Here is a 27278-nt window from a genome sequence, read left to right on the forward strand (position 1 = left end):
TGTCTCTATGACAGATTCCTGCCCTTTCCATACTCTCTAACTTAGGCACAGCAGACAAAGGACAATTATGAGAGGGGGCAGTCAACACAGGACTGAGGATGTTATACATAAATGCATGCAGTATACAAAACAAGGTAAATGAGCTTGTAGCACAGATTGAAATTGGCAACAACAATGTTGTGGGCATCACGTGGCTGCAAGGGAATTAAGGCTGGGGTCTATATATCCAAGATAAGCCTCCTATCAAAAAGACAAGCAGATTGGCAGAGGAACAGGGCTGCCTTGTTTATAAGAATTGAAAATAAATCAATAGCAAGAAGCAATATAAGGTCAGGTGTAGAATTTGGGTGGATAGAGTTGAGGAAACACAAAGGAAAAAAAGACCCTGAGGGGAGATATGTACAGGCTTCCTAGCAGTAGTCAGGGTGTGGGGAAGAAAATAAACCTGGAGATAGAAAAGCCACTTAGGAAAGGTACGGCTACAATAATCAAGGGGAACTTCAATATGGAGGTGGACTGGGAAAATCAGGTTGTTAGCAGAGCTCAAGAAAATGAATTTGTAGAACGCCAGTCTTTGGTCTTTTGGAGCAGCTTGTGGTAGAACACACTAGAGAACAGGCAATTCGACTGTGGCTCTAACATCCATAAATATAAAATGGTAGAAATGGCACACACTAACACCAGCCTACGAATCACATCGAGGCACTATAATTCACCTACATCAGACTCCTATTTATTGACTTTAGCCCCATCTTCAATACCATAATTCCAACAAAACTCATCGCCAAAGTCCAAAACCTAGGTCTCAGCTCCCCGCTCTGCAACTGGATCCTTGACTTCCTGACCCACAGTCTGCAGTCAGGAAGGACAGGCGACAACACCTCCTCCACAATAATCCTCAACACCAGTGCCCCATAAGGCTGTGGACTCGGCCCGTTGTTATTCTGATACCCTCACGATTGTGTGGCCAAATTCAGCTCTAACTCCATTTACAAATTTGCTGATGACACCACCATAGTGGGCTGGATCATTAGCAAATGAGACAGCATACAGGAAAGGGATAGACACCTTAGTGGCATGGCGGAAAGACAACAATCTGTCCCTCAATATCAGCAAAATGAAGGAGCTGGTCATTGGCTTCAGGAAGCACAGTGGAGGGAATATCCCTATTTGTATCAAAGGTACTGAGGTGCAGGTCGTTGAGATCTTAAGTTCCTAGGTGTATATCACCAACAACCTACCCTCGTCCATCCATGTCAACACTCTAGTCAAGGAAGCACAACAGCACCTCTACTTCCTCAGGAGGCAAAGGAAAATCTACAATGACTCTTACCAATTTTTACAGATGCACCATAGAAAGCATCCTGCCTGAATGCATCACAGCGTGGAATGGCAATTGTTCTGCCCAAGACCGCAATAAATTATAGAGGGTTATGAATGCAGCCTACTCCATCATGGAAAGCAGCTTTCCTTCCATTGACTCTGTCTGCACTTCCTGTTACCTCAGGAAAGCAGCCAACAAAATCATGGGCACCACCTTGCCTGGTTATACTCTCTTTCGTCAGGCACAAGATGCATAAGTTTGAACGTTTGCATTAACAGATTTAGGAACAGCTTCTTCCCTGCTGTTATCAAGCTTATGAATGACCCCTCATGCATTAGAGTTGATCTTTCTCTGCACCTTCTCTGTAGCTGTAATACTGTATTCTGCATTTTGATCTATTACCCTGATGTACTTCGGCAAGGTATGATTTGTTGGGTTAGCACACAAACAATACTTTCCACAGTACCTTGGTACATGTTTGATAATAAATCCATTTAGGCTAGATTGACTACACCCCAGACTTCTTAAGAAGATAGCTGAGGAGATTGTAGAGGTGTTGGTGGTGATCTTTCAGGAATCACTGGAAAATGGCTAGCTAATGAAACACCCATATTTAAGACAGAAGGGAGGCAGAAGATGAAAAATTATAGGTCAGTTAGCCTGAACTCATCATTGGAAATAAGGGCTCTTAGTATTGCCGCAAAGTCATGGCATGAACATAGTATCAATTGACTGGCAGAAGGCAGAGAGTAGAGGTAAAGAGGTCTTTTTCAGGAAGGCAGCCAGTGACTAGGGACTTCCTTAATCTTCCATATCGGGAGGTCACGTCTTGACATTATACGTTAATGATCTGGATGAAGGAACTGAAGACACTGTTGCTAGGTTTACAGCTGACTCAAAGATAGGTAGAGGGACAGGTAGTGCTGAGGAAGCAAGAAGGCTACAGAAGCACTTGAACAGGCTAGGAGTGTGGGCAAAGAAGCGGTAGATGGAATATATTGTGGGCAAATGGGAGGTTATGCACTTTGTTAAAGGTGTAGACTTTTCTAAAGGGGAAAGGCTTTGGAAATCGTAAGCACAAAGGGACTTCAGAGTTTTGGTTCGGGATTCTCTTAAGGTTAACTTGTGGATTCAGCTGACAGTTAGGAAGGCAAATGTAACATTATCATTTATTTTGAGGAGGCAGAATACAAGAGCAGGGTATACTGCTGAGGTTATATATGGCTCTGGTCAATTGCATTTAGAATATTGAGAGTAGTTTCAGACCTCATAACCATGGAAGAATGTGCTAGCATTTGAGACAGTCCAGAGGAGGTTTGCAAGACTGATCCCAGGGAGAAAGAGCTTGTCATATGAGGAACGATTGAGAACTCTGGGTCTGTACTGGATGGAGTTTTGAAGGATGAAGGGAATCTCATTGAATCTTACAAAATACTGAGAAGCCTGGATACAGCAGATTGGAAAAGATGCTTGCACTAGTAGGAGAGACTAGGACCTGGGGGCACAGCAAAGTGAACGTGTGACCCTTTAAAACTGAGATGAGGAGGAATTTCTTCAGCTAGAGGGTGGTTAATCTGTGGAACATATTACCTTGGAAGACTGTGGAGGTTAAGTCAATCTGGGTGTATTTAAAACAGAGATAGGTAGGTTCCTGATTAGTAAGGGGGTCAAAGGTTATGGAAGAAGGCAGGAGAATGAGGAAACATATCATGATCAAATGGCTGAAAAGTCTCAATGGGCCAAATGCCCTAATTCTGCTTCGATATCTTCTCATCTTCTGACAATAAAGGCAAGTATTTTTTATGTCTTCTTAACTACCCTGTTAACCTGTGCTGGGGATCTGCGGGCAAGCATCTCAAGATCCCTCTGCGCCTCTGAGTTCCCTTGTGTTCTGCTATTCATTGAACACTCCTTGACATGTTACTTCTTCCAAACTGCATTACCTCACACTTCTCAGAGTTACATTCTGTCTGCCACTGATCTGCCCATCTGACCAACCTGTCTATATCATCCTGTAACCTAAGACCCTCTTCCTCACTATTAATCACCTGGCCAATCATTGTGTCAAACGCAAAATTACTGATCATTCTTCAACATTTTCTTCTGTTTTGTTTATCTATAAATGTACATCACATACAATAAGGGACATAGCACTGAAATAAGCCACTAGACACCGGTCAAACAAACAGCCTTCTAATACTCTCTATCACCTATTACTAAGCCAATTTTGAATTGTCTTGCCAGATTAAGCCTTCCTACTTCTATGATGCTGCTTGACCTGCTGTGTTCATCCAGGTCTACACCTTGTTATCCATTTCCCTGGATCCCATTTGCTTTTGCCTTCTTTACCAATCTCCCATGTGGGACGTTATCAAAGATTTTGCTGAAATCTATATAAAAAACATCAACTCTCACCTACACACTGAATCACCTCCTCAAAATTTCAATTAAATTTGTTAGATGTGACCTCCCTCTGACAAAGCCACGCTCACTACCTTTGATCAAAGCTTGCCTTTCTAAGTGGAGGTTAATTCTCTCTTCCAAAATTTCTCTAACGGTCTCCCCACCACTGATGTGAGACCCATCGGTCTGTAATTCCCTAATTTAGGTCTACCATGCTTCTTGAAAAATTGAACCAAACTGGCTATTCTGTGGCCAGAGAAGAATTAAAAAGTTGGATCAGAGCCCTGTGATTTCTACCCTTACCTCCCATGGCAGCCTGAATTATAATTTAGCTAGACCTGACCGTTTGTTCACTTTTAAGTCTGATAAAATCCCAAATTCTTCTCACTCCCTGTGTAACACTGCTCAAGATCCTCAGTTGCTCTTTCCTAATTCTGTACCTACATCTTCCTTCTCCAAAGTGAAAACAGATGTGAAGTATGTGTTTAACACTCTACCAATATCCTTGGGTTCCATACACAGATTGCCTCGTTGGTCTCAAATGGGTCTATCTTTTCCCTGGTTGTCCTCTTCCCCTCAAAATACATATGGAACATGTTAGGCTTCTCTGTAATTTTACCTGTCAGTGACTTTTTCATGCCCCCTCTTTGCTCACCTAATTGCCCTCTTATGTCCTCCCACCACCCTTTCTATTCTCTATCAGGGCCTTCATTTATTTCCTCTCTTTGCACCTGAAAAAAGGCTCTCTTTTCTTTCTTATCCAGTACTGAAAATTCCTCAGAGTTCTCTGGGCTTACTGTCTCTACATTTCACCCTGAAGGGAACAATAACTAAAGAACAATTTCACTAAACAACTTTAGTTTATATAGCACATTAAACATTTTAAATTATCCCAATGTGCTTCAAAGGAGCTTCATAAAACAAAATTTGTCACAAATATACATAAGACAAAAATATTTGTAACAGCCATGAAGTAGGACTCTTAGTTCAGGCATCATGTTTGCTGCTGCGTTGGCAGTCTGGCAAGCTTCTTGTTGGGTGCAGGAATTTGAGTGAGGTAACACCATGCATGTCAATTCATCTTGAGGGATGACTCCGATTTGTACCTGACTGTTCCTTGTCTCTGCTACTAAAGGCTCTCTTATCTGTCTGCAATAAATCATAGGGTTACAATTAAATCAATGAAGTTTCATGTGGGTACTATTTGAATAGTTCTCAGCATGGTGAATGCAAACAGAAATTACATATTATCTTTGGTGCTCAATGACTTGAAGGCATTGGTTAAGGCATAAGCATGAAAAATTCCAGGTGCTCGAAGGTTCTTTATGCCACATATTCCAGGCAGATTGGCAACTGACACCTTCTAACCATTGGATCTTCAGCCAAATTGATACTGTAATTTCTATGCACCACAGTAGATGACTTCTGTTTTACATGAGTTCTCAGTCAAAAACTATTGCCATGGATATAACAAAGAATCGACCTAAGGAATTCTACAGTAAATTTCTAGCCATTGTACCAAATAATTTTCTATTGTGGTAAAATCAATGCAGCTACATGTCTGGAATTTCCAGATGATTAATTGTTCTTTTACCAAGGTTGCCCTCAGTATTCCTCTAGCCTGCTCACAATACAATCCCCATTCCACAATGGCCAAACATTGTCCCCACTTTCCCAGCACATGGCTAAGACATGAGGAAGAGTAGAAAGACATACCAATCGGGTTAGATAAAGTCAGCTGGGGTAAGAATCATGCTAAGGTAACCAACACAAAAGGATGACCCAAACATCCCGTATCTACTTTATGAGTTCTATGCAACTGTAATATTTCCAAATATTAATTCCATTGTTCAAATGTGATAAACAGACTGCTGTATGGGATGAAATACAGAGAATATTCTCACTGCTGGATCAGCGTAAACTCCTGTGTGGATATTTCTTCAACAATTATCACATTCGTCCACTGATGAAATATTTGTGGTGAGTAATTTATTGTACCACAATTTTTTTTTAAAGTTATATCCAATTGGTAAATTTAATTTTATATTAACCACAACAGTTAGGTCACATCTGTGACTTCTGGTTGTGTGAAATACAGATAAGCTTTTATAAACTGGATCATTTGTGGGATATGGACTACACAGGAATATGAAATACATGAAAGGATGCCTGTTAATGAGCTAGAATAATTAAGGAGTCCAGTAATCAATGAGATACATTTAACACACTATGTAAAAATATTGCATTCCTTTTTCTTAATGATTATGTGATATTTTGTTTGTGCTTTTCAATTTCCTGTTGAACCTCCGCTTATCTGGATGAAATAGTCTCATTGGCGACTTCACTACCCAATTAAGCTAGCAAGTAATGTGTATAAGTAGCCTTGAAAAAACCAATAAACCTAATTTGCATACGATTTAACTGCAATTCCCTTTCATCCATCAACCGTCTTTTTCCTCACCCCATGTTGAGTCATGTGGTTTCTAAATGGTATCTCCATCACTGCCAGCATTGACATCAGCAGCTCATTGGAAGGTGTCACCATAGCCATCATTTCATGTAGCTCTGTCTTATTTCTTAAATGATGTATATGCTGAATGCAATTGTTGTAGGGGAATAATGTACATCATTTTTAGTGATCACTTACTGATAGCATAATTCACAATGTCCAGCATATTTATAATGTATTAATAGCACTGCTCGTCTGGGGCAATATTCATTCAACATTTATATTCCTCTCCTTTAAATTGGCTTCTCACCAGCCATGGCGATAACACTTCATAAATGAGTTTCTCAGGGAGAACTCACTTGACTTTTCATGTTAAGTTTGACATGTTAAGAATTGTGAGATTATTTGCACTATCTAGAAATTTCAAACAGCTTCACGTCATCATTTTAAGGTCTTGAAATAACTAGGAGCCCTTGACTATATAATAAATTAAATAATTATGTTCTTTGTATTGCCAGACCTCAAAAGGCCTGCAGTTTCTGCCCAAATATCTGTTTAGCCTGACCAAATCATGTAAAGTTGGACAAAAGTCCATTTGCCTGAAGCAGGTCCCAATCACAAAACAAGTCACATTACCAGGTCAGAATGATAGGTTTCTGTCAATGGAATCAATTCAAGGGTGTTTGTCACATTAGCTGGTCAGTGGCAAATCACTGATTTTGAGGAGAACCTCAGTGAGAAATCTCATGATCTTTTCATCAAAAGCATTAACCCTCTTGACCTGGAATTGTTTATAATGCTGTTTATTAGGAATTCCCAATATCAAACCTATAATTATGTCATTGAGATAACATTGCAGGCTATCACACTTAAAAATTCTGGCAGACAGCCAATGAAGAAAAGGATCAAATTAATTTTTTTAACAATCACAATGTGTAACAAAGATCAAGACACATGGACACGATAAAGGGTAGAACAAAAATCAACAAACATGTTTTCATTCTTTGAACAGATACAATTTTAAAAAAATTAGTGGTTTATTATGATTGAAAGTTATCACCCTTCCACAAAAGTAATTTTTCAAGGCCAGATTGATTTGTTCAGTAGTGGTTATTTCATGGCTTGCTGTTAATATCTAATTGTACCTCATTGAACAAAATTTTCTTTGTTATGGGATCAACATGAGATTAGAAAAGGGCATGTTCTTACCAAATCAAGTACAGATTTTCTATTCTTGAAGGTGAGTGGTGTATAACATTGCTTGTTCGTGGAACTGTCAATGACAGGCTACAACTTCATTTTGTATTGTACTGATTCTTGAGGTTGTGTTCAGATTCAAATAGGCAATGAGAGTTGGCTGTTAAACATCAAAAAGCATCATATTCTGAGCCAATTTGCCCTGAATCTCAGGTGCAGTCATATGTATCCAGTGTGAATCACAGGGCCAGCATACTGCGCACATTTTATTGCTTGCTTCCACAGCAGAAACTCAGCACTGGGGAGTTTAATTGTGACATTTGTGTCCAGTCAGCTCAGGATCACATTGTTCCAATAACACTGGACCTTGTGTATCAATGTGAAAGAGAATTTCCTCTCCTTTTAGTCTTTCATGAGATGTTACTGGCTATCAGGGACATTCCAGGCGCAGTTACCTATTCCTTTTCTTCTCTCATGTCATAGTTGGCCAGTTGGGCTTTTAGCACAGTCAATGGTAGTTTGGGTTCTTTTACTGAGATTCATTTTATACTCTAAATGTACGAATTGAATTTGAATTCCACCAGCTGCCCTGGTTGAATTTCAACAGTGCTTCAGGGTTACTCGTCAAATGATATAAATACAAGATCCTTTCCACGGGGTTGGGGAGTCCAAAACTGGAGGGCATAGGTTTAAGATGAGAGGGGAAAGATTTTAAAAGGGGCCTATGGGGCAATTTTTTCCATGCAGAGGGTGCTGCATGAATACAGTGAGATGCCAAAGGAAGTGGCGGAGGCTGGTACAATTACAGCAGTTAAAAGGCATCTGAATAGGAAGGGTTTACAGGGATAAGGGCCAAGCACTGGCAAGTGGGACTACAGCAGTTTAGGACATCTGATCGGCATGGCCGAGGGTCTGTTTGCGTGCTGTACAACTCTATGATTCAATGTCATTGACTCTGGCAAATGCACCGTTCACATTCCGTACAAAACGCTGCTGACTCGCAAACATCGGCTTCCCAATTCAATTCGATCTTTACCATAACGAAAAGTGGTTGTGAGTTTCCACTTCATCCTCAACCCTCGCCACTTGTCAACATTTTTTTGCTGTAAGTTACAAGTATTATTGGTGCTACAGTCATTTCATCATAGAGGTGTAAGAGACGTTTTTCAGTTCTGTGGCGTAAGCAGATGCACTGTCGTTTACAGAAAAAATTAAGCCTGTGAATTGTACAACGCGGGTCAACGCATCCTGCTTTTGGACTTCACGTTGCTTTGGAATCGAAGGCAGGGCGAAATATGCCGAAGAAAAAGTCAGAGAAGGGACGCGCTTCATTTGCTCACCCCCCGAATAAATACACGGTGGCTGTCAATCTGCAGGACGCCGAGGGGCCACATCGAGTGAACGCGACTGTCAGGGACACCAGGGTCAATGTGTATGGCCAGCGTGTAGACGAGATCAAGACGAAAGATGGGGAAGTTAGATACAATTTCCATGGTTTCTCTAACGAATTTCAGTTGCCTGATAACGTGGACCCGGATTCGCTGACTCTCAGCATGGCTGATAATCAAACCATCCTCATTGAAGGCAACAGGCGCACTCCACACCGAGATAGGCAAAATAGACAGAGATCAAGAGAGTCCCGGAAAAGTCGGTCCCAGTCCCAAACCGCCGTGGGAAACAAAAATGAGGGTCGAAAACTGAATAAAGAAGAGCCTTGGAAAACGAAGAAAGATGAAGAAGCGCCGGCCAGGAAACCCGAAGGCGACACCCCTGTTGATCCCTGTGAGCCAGACAGCAAATGGGTGAGACTAAAATACTCCTCACCCGCAAGGACTCCCTGTTGCCCACTTTGCTGTGGCCCCGTGTAAGAGAGCGAAGCTCCTGCAAGCTCAAAGACACTTAATTTCCCTGCAACCAGTGAAGGCAGAGAAACCACACCAGAGAGACAGAGAGAAAAACAAAAATAACACAACACGGAATAGACCAAGAATTTGGGGAAGACGTTTATCCAGCTTCTCAAAAAGCGTAGTATCTAAAACTTGTGCGGTAATTAGTTCGGCAGTGTAAAAAAAAGTACATTGAATCTGTAGGAGGAAACACCGACTCCCCAGTTTCTACCTGCTAAATAAACTGTGAATTAACTGTTGTGGTTGTAATTTTTAAGTTTAATTATCAAAGTATGCTTAATTGAAAACTATAAGTTGTCACGAACGTGGAATAAGATTGCAGCTCATTAAGATCTATAATTTTTTTAAAAAAAGAAACGTTGTCCTCTGACAGCTAGTAGCTGATAACTAAAGTTCAAAACTCAAGTTCTAATTTAGGTCGTCGCCATTAGAAATACAATAACAAAAGTTATCTTACAGTTGTACTCTTTGCTGTAGAGAACTTGTAGAGAATTAGAAATGCAAAATGCATGTTTTCTACAGCAAAGAACACAACTGTAAGATGAGTTAACTTAGGTTATTGTATTTTTAATTGCTATTACCTAGATTACAGAAAAATTTCTGTAGCAAAAAGGGTATCTTGCCTTCAATCTGATCAGCAATGAGCATCATTATCAGAAATTTGGAAATTTTTCTAACAGTTCATGATTTCACACATCAGGGCACCAATATCACTGTATCATTAGTCAGCAGCCAAATACCCACTACTTCAATACACAGTGGATTGGAGCATTAACCTGGGAGATTGCAGAGGAAACATCTATAAAAGTCATGGAGGAATCTTGAAGCAAATGGTTGCTGCTGCATGATGATTTATCAAAACAAATTAGTTATGGTTTATGTTAGGTAGGAGTTTTACTAAGAGACCTGGGGCTAATGAAAAAAAAGGAAAAAAAAACACAGGATAGCTGAGTTACACTAGCCAAATATAATTCCATCCCATAGCATGTTTAAACCTACCCAGTTTTGGATTTTCAGAGGAATATTAGATTTTGTTAATTTCTGACTGACAGATCTTCCTACTAATCCTCTCAGTTGATATCAGCTGTTCCTAAAATTAAATTCAATGCAATATGCAAATATTAATATTGAAAAAAGAAATTTTCTTTTGGAAACCTTATAGAAAAGTCAATTCAAAATTTCTGTACCATTCTAGCTCCACTGCATTCACAATGTGAAATGACATGACACCTGCACTGGTTCATGAAGGTAGTGGGTCATTTTTCTAAGCTACTATGAAAAATAATAGGATGTATTTTATGTAAGGTCTCCAGAAGCTAGTGAGACGATTGCCATCTTCAACTAAATATGACTAACCTGGCAGTTAAGCACAGAATTTTCTGAGTTTTTGTTTGGAATATCTAGCCTAACTTCTGCTATGTTCCAACAATTGAGAGCCACATAACTATGACTGTTTGTTTCCTTCAGGTTTATGAGGTCCAGAATCCAGTGGATCCTTTCTATTCTTAAGGTATGGTGAAGTAGCAGAATCTAAATCTGATTTTTATTTCTTGGTCAAATCATATCTCTTTTGTAGTTTTGTGCTGTAATAGTTTATCATTCTTTACTTCCAAACATTCAGTCTAGTAGCAGAAATAGACCATTCATCCCTCCAGCTTGCTCCATTTTTAATTAATCGTGCTGATCTAAGCTTGGCATAAACTCCATTCTCCTGCTTGTCCCTGATGCCCTTATACTCCCTTTTTAGTGAAGAATCTGTCTACCGCTGCCTTAAAAATATTTATTGATTCTGCTTCTATTGCCCTCTATGGAAAAGAGATCCACGAAGTCAAAAAACTCTCAGAAAAACAAAATCTCATTTCCATTTTAAATGACAGAGAGCTTATTTTTAAATATGTCCCCTAGTTCTAACCTCACCTAATTGAGGAAACATGGTTTCTAGCATTCAGCTGTCAAATGATGTCAAGGTCCTCTGTTTCAATGAGATCACCTCTCATTCCCTCAAATCCAATAGTTACAGTTCAACCTCTCCACTTCATCCAATTTGTCAACTAAGTGAATATTCTCTGAACTGTTTCAATTGTGACCCATTCAAACAAGGAGACCAGATTTGTACAGTACTGTAAGTTGTAGTCTCACCAATATCCTGTGCATCTATTGCAAACCAACCAAATTTTTATATTCTATTTTCCCTACAATTAATAAAAACATTCCTTTGACCTTCCTAATTATGATATCTAAGTGTATACATTTTGCGATTTATGCACAGGGATACCCAATATCTCTGCACCTCAAAGTTCATTAGTCTCTCTTGATTTTAATTGTACTTTGTTTTTCTGTGCATTCTACAAAAGTAGACAAGTTTGCATTTCCCAGATTGTACTCTGACAAAATTTTACCCCTCACTTCCATACATAATTTTTTGCAGAATCCTTAAGACGTTCTTCATAAACCACATATCTTTCTGTAATTTGCAAGGTTAACAACCATACGTCTTACTTTCAAGTCGTGAATATAAATTGTAAGTAAACTGTAAATAATGGAGGATCCAATACCTATCCCTGTGGTACTTCATTCCAGCTAACCCAAAAAGAACCATTTAGGCCTACACTCTGTTTAATCCCTCTGCATTGCTAAAATGTTACCTTCTACACCATAAACTTTTATTTTGTGTACTAACCTTTGGTATGGAACCTTGTCAAGGTGCCTTCTGGAAATGACGTATAACATATCCACCGGTGCCTCTTTTTCTATGTTACTTGCTACTTCTTTAAGTAACTCAAACAAATTAACTTAAACTTCAATTACCTTTCACAAAATCACGTCAAATCTGCCTGATTGCTTTCAGTGTTTTCTAAATGTCAAAAACTACTTAACCAGAGATTCCGACATGTTCCCTCTTCCAGGTTTTAACTTGACTGGCCTATTTTTTTTACTTCTGTTTCTCTCAGTTCTTGAATAAAAGAATTACATTTGCTATGACCTAATCTAACTGAACCTTTCCAGAATTGAGTGAACTTTGGAAAAGAAAAAGGAATGCTAAAACTGTCTTAACATTTTAAGAATCTGCCATCCATCAGGACATGGGATTTGTCAGATTTTAGTTCCAAAATTTTTATAGTACCCTTTTCCCAGTGATTGTATTTAGGTTCTTCCTTCACTTTCACCTCTTGGTTTACAATTATTTCTTGGATGTTATTTGCATCCTCTGCAGTGAACATAAATGCAAGATATATGTTCAATACATATGCTATTCTCTTATTTTCCATTATTACTTCCACAGACTAATTCTCAGAGTCAGAAGTCACACGACACCAGGTTATCATCCAACTAGTTTATTGGACTATAACCTTGTATCGTATGATTTCTGACTTTGTCTATCACAGTCCAAGACTGCCATGTTTGCATCAAGAACCTGTTTGGTTCCAAATGTAAACACATTGACTTCCATATCCTGAGGCCTCTGCTACTGATCTCTACAAATGCTTGTCCTATTTACTGTTATTGTCACTAAATGAGGGATTGTGAGAAGTGAACAATGATAATTATGGAGGTAATTTGAAAGTGCATATTGACTGGATTAATCAATTTGGCAAGGGTAGTCTCAAAGAAAGGTTCATAGAGTGTATTAGATATTGTTTTGTAGAGCAACATGTCATGGAGCCTATCGGAGAGCTGGCTACTTTAAATCTGGTGTTATGTATTGAGGAAAATTGATAAATGATCTTGTTGTTAAGGATTCTCTTAGAAGGAGTGACTACAACATGCAAGAGTTTCAAATTCAGGTCAAAAGAGTGAAGACAGAGTTACATATGACAGTTTTAGTGTTGGGTAAAGATAATTACACATGCCTGAGGAACATGGCCCAAGTGGACTGGACAAAAATATTAAAGGGCAGGACAGTTGAAGAACAGTGGCAAATGCTTATGGAGATGCTAAATACTTCTCAAGTTAAAGTATATTCCTCAGAGGAAGAGGAATTGTAAAATAGTGAAAAGTCATCCATGGCTTAACAAGTAAGTCAAGGATAACGTAAAGGTATAAACTAGGGCATATTATACTGCAAAGGTTAGTGGCATTCTGGAGGATTGGGAGAACCTTAAATGTCAGTAAAGAGTTACTAGAAACAAAATCAAAAGAACAAAGATAAACTGCAAAAGGAAACGAACAAAAAACACAAGCACTGAGACCAAAAGCCTTTACAAGCATATAAAATGAAAGAAAATTATGAAAATAAATGTTGGCCCTTGAGAGGACAAAAATGGTGAGGTAATAACAGGAAACTCAGTAATGGCAGAGGCATTAAACCAATATTTTGTCTGTTTTTACAGAGTAAGATAATAATTTCTTCCCAAAAGCTGCAGTTTCTACAGTGGCACTTGGTGAAATTAGTAAAACTGGGCAGAAGTATTAAGTAAACTGATGGGATTAAAGACATCTAAGTTCTCAGGGCCTGATGGCCTGCACCTTATGGTATTAGAGAAGGTGGCAGCAGAGATACTGGATTCATTAGTATGATATTCCAAAATTCCTTGGATTCTGGAAAGGCACCAGTGGATTGAAAACATGCTAAAGTGACACCCTTATTCAAAGAAATGAGATAGGCAAAAAATGAGGGACTACAGACCAGTAAGTTTGACCTCTATTGTGGGGAAGTCACTGCAGTCAACCATGAAGGAGGAGGTAACTGAACACTTGGGAAAACAAAGCTCAATTCACCAGTGTCAGCATGATTTCATGAAGGACAGGTCATGCTTGATAAGCTTGCTGGAGTTCTTTGGGGATGTAACCAGCAGCGTGGATAATGGCAATTCAGTAGATGTGGTATATTTAGACTTTCAGAAGGCATTCAACAAGGTGTTATATAAAAGATTGATCCAGGAAGTTAAATCGCACAGGGTTAAAGGTAGAGTATTTTCTTAGAGACAGGATTAGCTGACTGACAGAAAGCAGCAGGCCCTGGTAAAGGGCCCCTTCTCTGGATAGCCAACTCTAACTAGTGAGGTGTCGCAGGGTTCAGTTCTCAAACCACAACTATTTGCAATCTATATAAATGATCTGCCAGCAGGGACAGAGTGTAATGTTGCAAAATTCACAGATGATATTAAAATAGGTGGGAAAGCAGGCTGTGTTGAGGAGAGTTTATAGACTGATATTTACAGACTAGGAGAAATAGCCACAATCTGGCCAATGGAGATTAAAATGGATAAGTATGAGGTTGCCCATTTTAGGCAGAAAAATTTAAGGGCAAATTACTACTTAACTGCAAAGCAGATCCAAAATGTGTCAGTGCAGAGGGATCTGGGCATCTTTGTGAATGAATCGCAGCAAGTAACGATGTGGGCAATGCTGGCTGGCCAGCATTTATTGCCCAACACCAGTTGCCTTTGAGAAGGTGGTGATGAGCTGCCTTCTTGAACTGCTGCAGTTCTCCTGCTGTGGGTTGACCCCCAATGCCATTAAGGAGCGAATTCCAGGATTTTGACCCTGTAACAGTGAAGGAACAGCGATATATTTCCATGTCAAGATAGTGAGCGGCTTGGAGGGGACCTTGAAGGTGGTGGTCCCATAAATTTTCTGCCATTGATCTTCTATTTGGAAGTGGTTGTGGGTTTGGAAGGTGCTGTCTGATGATCTTTGGTGAATTTCTGCAGTGCATATTGTACATAGTATACACAGCTGCTACTGAGTGTCGGTGGTGGAGAGAGTGGACACTTGTGGATGCAGTGCCAATCAAGCTGGCTGCTTTATCCTGGATGGTGTCAAACTTCTTGAGTATTGTTGAGGCTGCACTCACCAAGGCAAGTGGGGAGTATTCCACCACAGTCCTGACTTGTGCCTTGTAGACGGTACAGCAAATACCAAGAAAGGCAAATAGAATCCTAGCATTTCTTGCAAAAGCACTGGATTATGAAAATTGTGTCATTACAATTATGTAAGGTGTTGGTGAGACCACACTGTGGAGAATGGTGTTCAGTTTTGGTCTCCTTACTTGAGGAAAGATGTGGTGACACTGGAGGCAGTTCAGAGGAGGTTCACCTGGTTGATTCCAGGGATGAAAAGACAATTGTATGAGGTTGAGTAGCTGGGATTTGTACTCACTGGAGCTCAGAAGAATGAGGGGAGGATCTGATTGTGGTATATAAAATGCTGAAGGGGATTGATAAAGGAGATATTGAGTAGATGTTCCCCTTTGTGGGACAGTCTCGATCAGCATATCATTCATGTAGAGAGAGAGGAGGTGGGTTCAAAACTGAGATGAGGAGAAACTACTTGCCTCAGAGGGTTGTGAACCTGCAGAACTCATTACCCCAGAGTGCAGTGGAGGTAGAATCAATCAAAAGACTTAAGAAAGAAACAGATATGTTTCTGATGAAAAGAAGGATAAAGGACCGTGGGGAGTGGCAGGACAGAAGAATTGAGGTCAGGATAAGATCAGCCAAGAACATGTTAAATGGCAGAGTGGGATTGAAGCGCTAAATTGCCTATTCCCACTCCTAATTCCTATGCTTTGTTCCTACATTAATTGGTAAATATTATCCTTGATGTTAAATTATGAATATGGCAGAAATATTTATTTGGATCCTATTTATCTAAATTGGTTACAGTTTTAAATGCTTGTTTCATTTTTCCTCCTAACCTTCCATTTTCAAGAAAGATCCAACTCTCAGTAGTTAATCTCTTCGTCAGATCTAGAGTCAGCTCTGCTGTGCGCTCAATAGCAACAATGAAAGAAAGCTTCAATATAAAATGGCATCTTTGATATTTTACAAATATATTTTTTTCTGGATATTGACACAATTATGTGAGACAACATGCAAAACCCCCAGCTGGGAATTAGCAACTTACAGAATATTGGTAAAACGTTTGCAGATGACAGAAATGTTATAAGTATAGTGAAGAAAAAGACTTATAGGAGCAGGCTTCAGGCAAATATTGCTATGATCAGACCCCTGAAGAGAATCTCCAAGTTACTACCATCCCAAATTGGCAAGCTCCCTGGTATAGAGGGATTAACTGGTTCCTCTCCTTTGTTCATCCAGCCCCCTCATTTGCTGCCAACAAGTTTAATTTGCAAAGGGTTCCTCCTTTGTGGATACTTTCCTTCTCGACCTAATTAATTTAGGTTTTAGAAGTAGCTAATTCAGCCTGTCAGTAAAAGAGTGTTTATTTGTTCCCAGGCACAAGCTGAAATAATAATCGAACAAACATACACACAGATAAGAGATGTGAAGTGAGCCCCAAAAAATGGGTGTCTCTCTGGATTGTTCCTGAAAAGCAGATAATAGAGCATTTATAGTTAAGCAGTCGATTTTGGGGCTTTTTGGCATGGCAGCCAGATTAAATTCTTCTGTCCTGGTTGCTTTTCATGGTGGTTGGCTGGCAGTCTTCAGAACGAAAGCATCCTTTACTGCAACACAGAGATGATTAGTGAGTGCGTCTTCAATTATGTAATTGAAAAAGTAATAAAAACTGAACTGCAATCTCCATGTGAATATGCTGGGAGAAAAGACCGCAGTCTAGGCAAGGACATTTTGAGATAACAGGGCGCACAGCTGGATGAACACAGCAGGCCAAGCAGCATCAGAGGAGCAGGAAGGCTGACGTTTCAGGCCTAGACCCTTCTTTAGAGATGCTGCTTGGCCTGCTGTGTTCATCCAGCTCTGCACCCTGTTATCTCAAAATGCCCTTGCCTAGACTGCGGTCTTTTCTCCCAGCATATTCACATGGAGATTGCAGTTCAGTTTTTATTACATTTTCTCCCTTATAGGTCCCTTCCTTTAAAGCTTCCTCCCACACCAGGTCAAGTCTGACATTCCAGAGTCTCTCTCACTAGCAGCCACTTAATTTGAGGTTGTTGAATCACTTGCTGAGCTGGCTTGTTTGCATTCAGACATTTCGTCACATGCTAGGTGACATCATCAGTGAGGCCTCTGATGAAGCGATGTTGTTCTACTCTACTTAGAATTTATACTGTCCGGTCCGTTATGATGAGTAGTGTCATTTCCACACTGAACAAAACCGGAAATGACACTATTTACCATAATGGACCAGGCAGTGTAAATTCCAAGCGGAGAGAACAACATCACTTCATCGGAGTCCTAACTGATGATGTTACCTAGCATGTGACAAAACATCTGAACACAAACAAGCCAGTTCAGCAAGCAAGTCAACAACCTCACCACAACCCGAACTATGAATCTTTGCTAAACATTTAAGCCACTTAATTTACATCCACAGTCAACTGCTGGATTTAAGTCCTTTTTTAAAAAATATAGTATAATTTAAACTTCAATTTGTCTGAAGAACTTAGGGTTCCATAGCTATCATAAAATATAAGCGGACTGAAGAAATAGACAAAAAGATATTGAATTAAACAATATGTAGGGAACTGCGAAGTCATGCAATTTTTAAAGGAATAAGGAGAATAAGAGAGGTAATATAGTGCAAATAATACAACTGAAGAAGGTGTATAAATAGAAGAACGCAGGGATCGCATATACAAGTTGTTGGTAGAGAATGTCATTCAGGTTGCTAGTAAAGACAATGACATCCCAAACTTTATAACTGGCAAACTAAAATCACATGGATGAATGGCAGCATAGCAGTGATCCTATTGAACCAGAGACCCAGTTGCCTAGACTAATATTCTGGAGACATGAATTCAAACCACATCTTGTCAAATGAAGCGTAATTAATGAAACTGATTTTAAAAAGTTGATTTCAATGATGGCGATTACAAAGTTTCTGGATTGCCTTCAAAGAAGGAAATCGGCTAGATGTACCCAACATGCCCTAAATGTGCTTCCAAAATATAGTTTTCTACGTACTTCTGTCAGTGACTTAATGAAGCACATGAGATTATAAGAGAGGTTTATGGGTTGGATGCTCAGTGAATCTTTCGCTTTGTCTAATGTAAAACTTGGGAGCACAGTTTCACAATTAGGGGTCGCCTAAGAGCTTAGGACTAATTTCTTCTCTTGGAGTTGTTCATCTTTAAAATTGTCTACCTTAAACAGCAGTGCAGCCTGAATCATTGAATAAATTGAAGACTGAGTTTGATGCTTTTTTGTAGTACAAAGGAGTGGGACTGAGGCCATGATCAGATCAGCCATGATATTACTGAAAGGCAGGGCAGGTTTGAGGGGTCAAATAGTGTGTTCTTGCTCCTAATCCTTATGTTGTTGTAGTGCAGCAATGCACTCACTGTCAAATCCCAACTGAAAAGACAAAACAAGAATTAAGACTGGATGAAACATGAACATCAACAGAAATCAGAAAGGTACACCCTACCAATTAACCGGTTTAGTTCTCCACACTAACAGTTGGGGATTTGAGCCAAAATTGGAGCGATGTCCCACAGTTCTACTCAAGCAATAGCATGACCTGGTATTACTGACAGAATCATTCTTCTTTTAGTTCTGCAAAAAAAACCCTTGATCTGAAATTTTAACTGGGTTTCTTTCCTCACAGATGCAGGAAGCCTGCTGAGTACTTCCAGCACTCTCCACTTCTACTTCCTCAATCACTCTTACTAGGTACGTCCTATCCCAAAGGAAGGACCAATTCACCAGTGGTGTAAGATAATGGCCTACAGTCAGCAATCATTGGCCTATGAGACCTCAGATTTGATTCCAGTTCCCCAGTGTCACTGAAAAGGTAACCTCTTGCTCATTATCACCTAGTGCCTTATCTCAATGGATAAATCAGTATTCCTCCATGTTGAACACTACTGGAAGGAACACCAAGGGTAGAAAGGGCATGGACCATACTCTGGGTACGGTAATACCTTCTATTGACTGTGCTGGCCTAATTCTCATGATCATGTCTTCTACACTACAGATGGTCAGACAATCATTAGGGGGAGTGTGTGGGAGCAGAAACAAGTCCCTCGATTGTGAAATACTACTTTCAGAGTTTTAACCTGGGATGCCACTGGAAAATACAGCATCAGTGCTCATCCCTAATTGTCCTCGAGATTTTGACAGTGAACCAACATCTTGACTGCTGGAGTCCACCTGGTGTAGGTATACCAAGCGTTTTGCTTGGAAGGCAGTTCCAGGATTTTTTTTACCATCAACAGTCAAGGAACAGTGTTAGAGTTCCAAGACTGGGTGGTTTGAGGCTTGGACAGTAAAAAGCAGGTGATGTCATTCACATTTGATTGCTATCTTTATCTTTCTAGGTAATAAAGGTCATGAGTTGGAAGCTGATGTGAAAACAACCTTGGCAAGTTCAAGCAAGGCATTTTGGATAATGTACACACTGCTACCACTGTGCGGCATGGTGGAAGGAGTGAATGCTTAAGTTGACAGATAGTTTCCTGGTTAAATGCGTAGCTTTATCCTGGATGAAGTTGCAATTCTTGTGTGTTGTAGGAACCAGATATGTCCAGGCAAACACAGAGTATTTTAACATATTTCTGACTTGTGCCTTGTAGACAGTGAACTAATATACAGTTACTTACCACTCCCACCAACACATTAAGCATCAACATTGGTGAGTTTTCTCGTGCTTTCTTCCAAAATCCACCTCATAACATGTACCAGGCCTCGGTGGTACCCTGTTCATCACTTTTTCTCACTTGCCAGAAGCTGCTGTCAGGGGTGTTTGGGATTTCCATGCTGACACCATCTTTGGACCAGCTATGCACCCATTTAAGTGCTGTCAATCTGCAGCAGCTCTACACAGTTCCTTTCAATTTCCCCAGATATGTCGGACAGAGAGAAATTGGCACTCCATTTTCTTAAGGGTTCTTATAGGTCCTGGTGGATAGGAGGTGCATGCAGTTGCGACATGGAGTGTTGGTGACTGGCACACAAAAGGCGAGAGTCAGAGGTACAAACAGTGACTTGGAGTTACCAGGTTATCGTGCTGACATTCATGTCAGGAATTGTCACCTTCTAGTTTCTATCCAGCAGGTGGGAGAATGGGAAACTGCATATAAATTAGATAAAATTATGTGATAATCAGGACGTTGATGCATTTCTCTGCTCACTGGTGAAAATCTTGTCTCAACATTCACCATTTGTTTGGGAAATGAGTCGTTTTGCTCTCGGCATTCAGGGATACCCTAACAGCAAATCACATATGATTCTCCCAACTTTCTTGGTGTTGCTGTCATTCATAGCTGAAACCTTTTTTCCCAAATCTTTTGTATACCCTCTCTAATGCCTTAACATACTTACTAGAAATGCCCAGAACTGGATGTAATACTCCAGCAGTAGCCAAAATAATATTTTATTCTGATGTACCAGTGCAGTTCTTAAATCATTTTCTGAAATGTTAAGGTATATAGTCCCTAATTTGGAATTGCAAGTTGTTGACCTTATTCTGGTGGAGAAAACATTGTTTTATTACAAGAGCCACCACTGAATTCTATAGTATGTTTGAATAAAGCAGCAGAATAGTACAAGCTCAATTTCAGTGTGATTGGGTGTTTATTCCTTTTTTTTCCCTCCTAGTCTTCTCGCAGGACGCCATTACAATTCTTGTAACAAAGAATGGTCCTGGAAGGGGATGTAGAAGTGTTACACAGTAGAAGATTTAACGAGAATATTTAAAGGATATGCTCTTAGGCATGATTGTCACTTATTTCAAAATGGTAGCTGCTATGGCTTTCTTGAAAATGTAATTCCACTCTCCAGAACAAATATCAGTAACACTACTACAGGGAGTATTATCTGTAATCTAGGTAATTTGGATCACCTCCAATTAAATTTCACAATCAAGATATCAAAAAAGGCTTATTTAACTTCTTCTTAGCTGAAACATTTAGAACAGCTAAAACTGGTTTACAATATGCACATTTATTTGTGGTACGGTTTTGATTGAAGATGTTCCACATTGGGAAAGAAAATAAACTAGGAGAAAATTCAGAGGAAAATTCAATGATCATTGACATCCCAGTAGTCATTGTCCACTGTTTGCACAATACAAAATATTATGTATTTCCTGACGTTAAAGCCAGAATGTCACTTATGTGAGGCTTTCTCAATTCTCAAGATATTCCAATGCCTTCACAATGAAGTGTGATCCCAGTTGTCATGGCAAGAATTGAGGCAACCACCTTTGCCTTTTAGTCAAATTCCCCAAACAGCAAAATAAATAAATATAATCTGATAATGCTGTTTGAGGGAAGAATGTTGACCGAAGTTTAGGAGAGCTCCCATCTTTTTCAGTAGTGCCTTTGGGATCTACCCAATCACCAAAATGCCAGCACTTCTGGCAATGAAGTGCTCAGCACAAATGCTGAAATGTCATCCTGAAATCTTGGCTTCAGCTCTCAAAACCCTTAGATATTAGACAATAATTATAACAAGCCAACGTGCCCGCTGAATGCCTCAACCCGTGATAGTCAATGTGTGATTTAAGCAAAAATAATACTATTACTGGAATCAAGAATGAATAAATTCAGAATTAGGGAATAATCCTTCACATCACTTTTAATTATCAAGGTATTCGGGCTGAGCTTTTTTGTCTAGCACCTTTGGTCTGGATTTTAAATTTAGTTCAAACGGGTGGGGAAAACGACCATCCCAACTCCACGCAGGAGACAATTTCGGTTATACATAAAAGAAAAAAAATCTTTTTACCGTCAGTTCTTTTCATTAAAGCTAACTCCTGTTCAAAAAAAGATGCAGTTTTATATGTTTAATTAATCTTGCTACCAATGCCCTGCGCCCCGCCCCCATTGTTTCAATTAAGCAGTATTTCCCTGATAAAACAGAGCAATTTGATTTTCCCTTGCCGTTTAACAGTATATTAATACTCTTTGTGTACAGTCATTTTCATCACAGACGTGGACAAACGCTTGCAAATCGGCTGCGTAAACAAATGCACTGCCGGTTTCAGAAAGTTACAAGCCTGTGAATTATGCAACGTCGGTCAACGGAGGGTGGCGATGCATACAGCCACTCCGCGGAATTGGCCAGAAGAGGGGGGAAGTTAAAACTTCCAGACAGACGACGCAGGCATTCAGCAAACCATGAGGAGCCGCCGTACTTCTCCATCTGTATCAACCTGGGCGACGTCCCACCGGAGAAGGTCAATGCGACCATCACCGGGCGGACGGTCAATATCAACGGGGAGCGGGTGGAACTGATCGAGGAAACCGATGGCATGATCAGGAGGAACTACCAGGGCTTCTCCAACACCTTTAACATCCCGCCCGAGGTGGACATTAACACATTGAACCTGACCATTTGCGAACAACACACTCTGCTGGTGGAGGCCGAGTACCTAGAGGACGCTGTGGCCCTGGAAGAATATGTCCCCAGGTCACCCACGGGTCAGATGGTGCCCCGGCACAGCCGCCGGAAATCCTTCCAGAAGATAAACACCTCGGAGCCGGAGCAGCAGGATTTGAAGTTATCGCGGATCCAAGACTCTTGGGAGAATCTGAGTGACGACTCTTCGTACGGCAACAGCGCGTTCGACTCATTTCACACCGCGCCCTCCTCACTCCAGAGGAACATCAGGTCCAGCGCAGACAACAGCAGGAGGTCCTCCCAGGAGAAAGGCTCCAGGATTAACGGTGACAGGAGAGGCTCGGTCAGAAGGGAATCCGAAAAAAGCGGCTCAGAGAGAAGAGAATCCGACCGGAGTGTCTCCAAGAGCCGCCCAAACGACAGCAGAAGATCCAGCCGCAATGCAGAGAGTATCCAGAAATCCACTAACGGCGACAGGAGGTCCTCTCTCTCCGCCCTAGCACACTCCCCCCGCAGGTACTCCCAATCCAGCAGGGTCCTGAGCCCGACCCCAGAAATCAGCAGCGAGGACAGCGAAAGCCCCGGGCTCTCCAGCGAGATGACAACCACGGACACCAGCAAGTTATCCACCTTCGAGAAAGCCACCAGCACCACGTCGATGTCGACCACCGATCGGACCCAACCGTCCGCCACTGACGCGGAACGGAGATCCCCGACCTCTTCCAGTCAGGCGTGCCCTCCGAAACAGCGGTCAGGCCGGCAAGGGCCAGGCTCCTCATCCACGCACTGGAAACGCAGCAAACACAATCCGAAAACTGGCAAAAAGGGAAATAAAATTAGGTTTGCTAGTTTCCCGTTTTGCTGCTGCCCTCGGTTATTCTAAGTCTCCTCAAGCCAAGCTGGAAGATCCACTCTCCCTGCAGTAAGGGCACGCCACTCGAGAGCTGCATATCGACACGTCCAAACGAAAAAAAAGACCCCTCATTTTGCAAAACAAGGCATTTAATTTCTTTTTTCTAAAAAAAAGCTTCTTATACTAACTATAGTTAGTCAAAGCAGAAGATCTTACATCCGTTTGGATTTACGAGTCTCTAAAATGTAACTTTAATAAAATTCTGAATTAATACTTGATGCACTGTTCGTTCATCTGAATTATGTTACTTTTAAAAAGGAACCGGGAGGTAACATATTTTGAACAAGTTAGAGTAAACTCGCATCCGTCGCAGTTACAGAAATGTTGGCCCGAACATCTATCCCCACCGGTGACAGTGAACCATGCTGAAAAGTCCAGTAAAGATAAATAAGATTGTTGATTCAGTAAAGCATGGTCATCCAGCGTGCTTGACGTGATACTTGGAAACAGGGAAGAGATAATATCCTAGTTTGGAATGTGGTTAATCTAAAGGAAAAGGGTGCACACTAACGTACAATAGATTAAACTGGTTTTCTGAATATACATTACTAAATTAAAGCACCTCACTTAAACGCCAAACATATCCGGAAATGGTAAATACAGATAGTCACTTCTTGAATTAACCACTATGTGTAGGACTAAGCCATTTAGCTCCTGAAACTGGTCAGATCCGCCATTCAATTAGATCATGGCTGTTTCGTGTCAAGACGCCATTACTCTCGATGTCCCCATCTCTGCCCGTTATATCTTTCGATCTAGATTTAAAATGAACTACTGATATGGCATTAATAGCTCTCTGCACAAGTGAATTACAAACTCCAGTAGATTTGTTCAAAAGCACTGAGATAGCAAGAATTGCAGATGCTGGAGTCAGAAATAACACAGCGTGGAGCTGAAGGAACGCAACAGGCCAGGCAGCATCAGAGGAACAGGACAGCTTACGTTTCCAGTCGGGACCCTCATCAGAAGCTGCCTGGCCAGCTGTATTCCTCCAGCTCCACACTTTGGAATTGGGACATTCTTGGTAATAGCCAATTAGCCAAGAGGAAACAAATCTCTTTATGAACAAAGGCAACAAAGTTCAGAATCAATATTAAATTAGTGAGCACTTAGAGAGACATAGAGTAACCCGTCATCATCCGCATGATTTGCAAAAGGCATGTGATGACTTTTGGAGGAAATGAACAAGCATGAATAAAGGGGTATTGCGATGGTTGTATTTATTGATTTTGAGACAGAAATATAATACATGTAACTAACTTGCAAACATAATGGCACATAATACGAATGTAACAGCTTACTAATGTGTGATATTAACATAGCAAACCAAAGCAACTTAGATGAGGGGAGCGAAGGCATGGTAGTTAAATTTGCAGAATTAATACAGAGATCAGGCAGGAAATTATGCTGTGAAAAGGATACAGAGAATGCAAATAAATAGATAGGTTGAGTAAATGGGGTGAATTCTGACTGATGGACCATAACATGCATAATAGAAAGTACAAAAGTTCATTTTGGCAAAAACAATTCAAAACAGTCAACAAGATTGAATGCAGAATTCCCTACGTTGCAAAGTTATCCATAGTGCATGAGTCACAAAAAGTCAGCGTGTCTGTATAGCAACTTTTTTTTGTTTTTGCAAATCTTTATTGACAAAGAAATTGAACATAAAAGCAAGAATTCTATACATTGTTAAACCGGATGTTGGCGACACCCATCTTCCATGCTATTAAGCTTTGGTCTCCTTCCAATACTTTGGAAACTGTTGAGAGGAGATTTACTAGATTAATACTGGGAATGAATGGTTGTCCTATCGGGATAGGTTGGACAGGCTGACAGGCTTTTTCTCCACTGGAATTTAGAAAGGCGAGGGAAGACTTTGAAGCATACACTAATGATCAAAAATGAACTGGACTAGCCATATGATGATTGCTGGTAAAACAGAGGTCAGAGGCTAGGAATACTGCAGAGAATAACTCAGTTGTTGAATCCCTAAAGCTTGTCCACCATCCATAAGGAACAAATCAGGAGTATGATGGAATATTCTCCACATGCCTGGATGAATGCAACTCTAACAACACCCAAGAAGCTCAATACAATGCAGGACAAGTAACCCACTTGATAGACACCACATCTACAAGTATCCATTTCTGCCACCATCATTATTCAGTAGCAGCAGACTGTCCACAATATAATGTAGAAAGTCATCAAAGCTTATTGTACAGCATTTTCCACAGTAATGACTACTGTTATCTAGAAGGACAAGAACAACAGATACATTGGATCACTGCTGACTGTAAGTTCCTTTCTCATTATTTCAGCACCACTAGGTCAAAGCCGTGGAATTCCTTCTCTAATGGTATTGCAGATCTCCCTACACCAAATAGATCACAGCATTTCAGAAAGGCAGCTCATCACCGTCTATTCAAGAGCAAATAAAAACGGGCAATAAATGCTGGCCCAACCAGTGAAATAAACTTGATGTTGCAAGCAAGTGGAAATCAGGGCCATTTTCCTCTACCTTTGTGAGACAAAATGGAGGCTTGGTGAACGCCTTGTGGTACATTTCAACTCTGAATGTAAGAATGAACCTTGGCTTCCAGTTTCTTGTCAGATCAATATACCATCTTGCTTTCATGTGGACATTCTGTCCCAAGCTATTACAATATTCTAGTGAAGCCCAATGCAAGATAAAAGGATGAGTACCTATTTTCCAGTTAGGCACTTTACAGACTTCGGGTCAACAAAGAGTACAACAACTTCAGACAACACTGTTCTCCCTTTTGAAAACCCTCATGTTTCACTAACGACTTTTAGGAATGTAAATCTACGATCTTTAACTGGTTTGGCCTACTCAGATTCACAGCAATGCAGTTGATTCTTAACTGTTAATTAACTTTTGAAATAGCCCCACAAGCTACTGTGTAGGGCAATTAGGAGTAGACAAGAAATGGCCTACCCACATTATCCACATTCCATGAAAGAATAAAAATGCTGCATATGATCTTATAACAGGTGATTATCCATTTTCTCCAGGTTTCTTTTAGAAAAGAAACAAAGAACAATACACCACAGAAAGACGCAATTCAGCCCATGAACTCTTTATCACGGTTTTTGAACATTAATAAGTTCTCTTGGGCTGCGTTTTCCTCAACTTGTGTAACTATTCTCTTTTTCAAGTACTGTGTTTATCCAGTTATTCGCTAAAGACCATTATTGTGGCTATAAGCTTATCAAACACTACATTCTAAATCGCAATAGTTTACCACGTAAAAATATTTTTCTATGGTTCCTTTGATTCTTTTATCAATCAACTTGAATCTGTTACATCTTATTACCTTGCACGGAAAATATCTACCAAGAGTTTCCTAATTTCCTGTATATTTTCCATGTATTGTTTCAATCAGTCACCAATTTGTTCAATGTGACTAAACTCCGCTCATGTTACATACTACAAATTTGTTAATAGTTCTAATGATAAATCGTGACAGGACAGGATAGAGTTATAGTAAGCACCATCAATAACTAGGTCACAATCAAATATTTACCTATTAATAATAAGATTCTATTCTATTCCTTCTTACATTCCAACAGTGTTGATATTTAAAAAAAAGACAGTAAAACACTTAGAGTAATCAGCTGGTCATGAAGGAAACTGTATAAATACAAGTCATACTGTTACGGTGGTTTTAACAAGTTAGTATACGGTAATAGAGTCATAGTGTATTACAACATAGAAAGCGGGCCTTCAAATTATCATGTTCACACCAGACATCACATCTCTATCCGCCCTAGTCCAATTTCCCAGAACTTGGCCTATAACTTTGTATGTGACGGCATTTCAAGTGTTTGTCTAAATATTTCTTAAATGTTG

General features: G+C 40.2%; 1 long non-coding RNA gene across 1 annotated transcript in view; it reads right to left on the bottom strand.

The window, feature by feature from the left end:
• Window positions 1-4709: 4709 nt before the first annotated feature.
• Window positions 4710-27278, bottom strand: part of LOC125461179 (uncharacterized) — a 30406-nt gene continuing 7837 nt past the window's right edge. Inside the window, exon 3 of the long non-coding RNA XR_009446946.1 lies at window positions 4710-4876. This is a non-coding gene — a long non-coding RNA (uncharacterized LOC125461179). The remainder of the gene's footprint in view (window positions 4877-27278) is intronic.

Source organism: Stegostoma tigrinum, chromosome 19, assembly GCF_030684315.1.
Source record: "Stegostoma tigrinum isolate sSteTig4 chromosome 19, sSteTig4.hap1, whole genome shotgun sequence".
Lineage (NCBI taxonomy): Eukaryota > Metazoa > Chordata > Chondrichthyes > Orectolobiformes > Stegostomatidae > Stegostoma > Stegostoma tigrinum.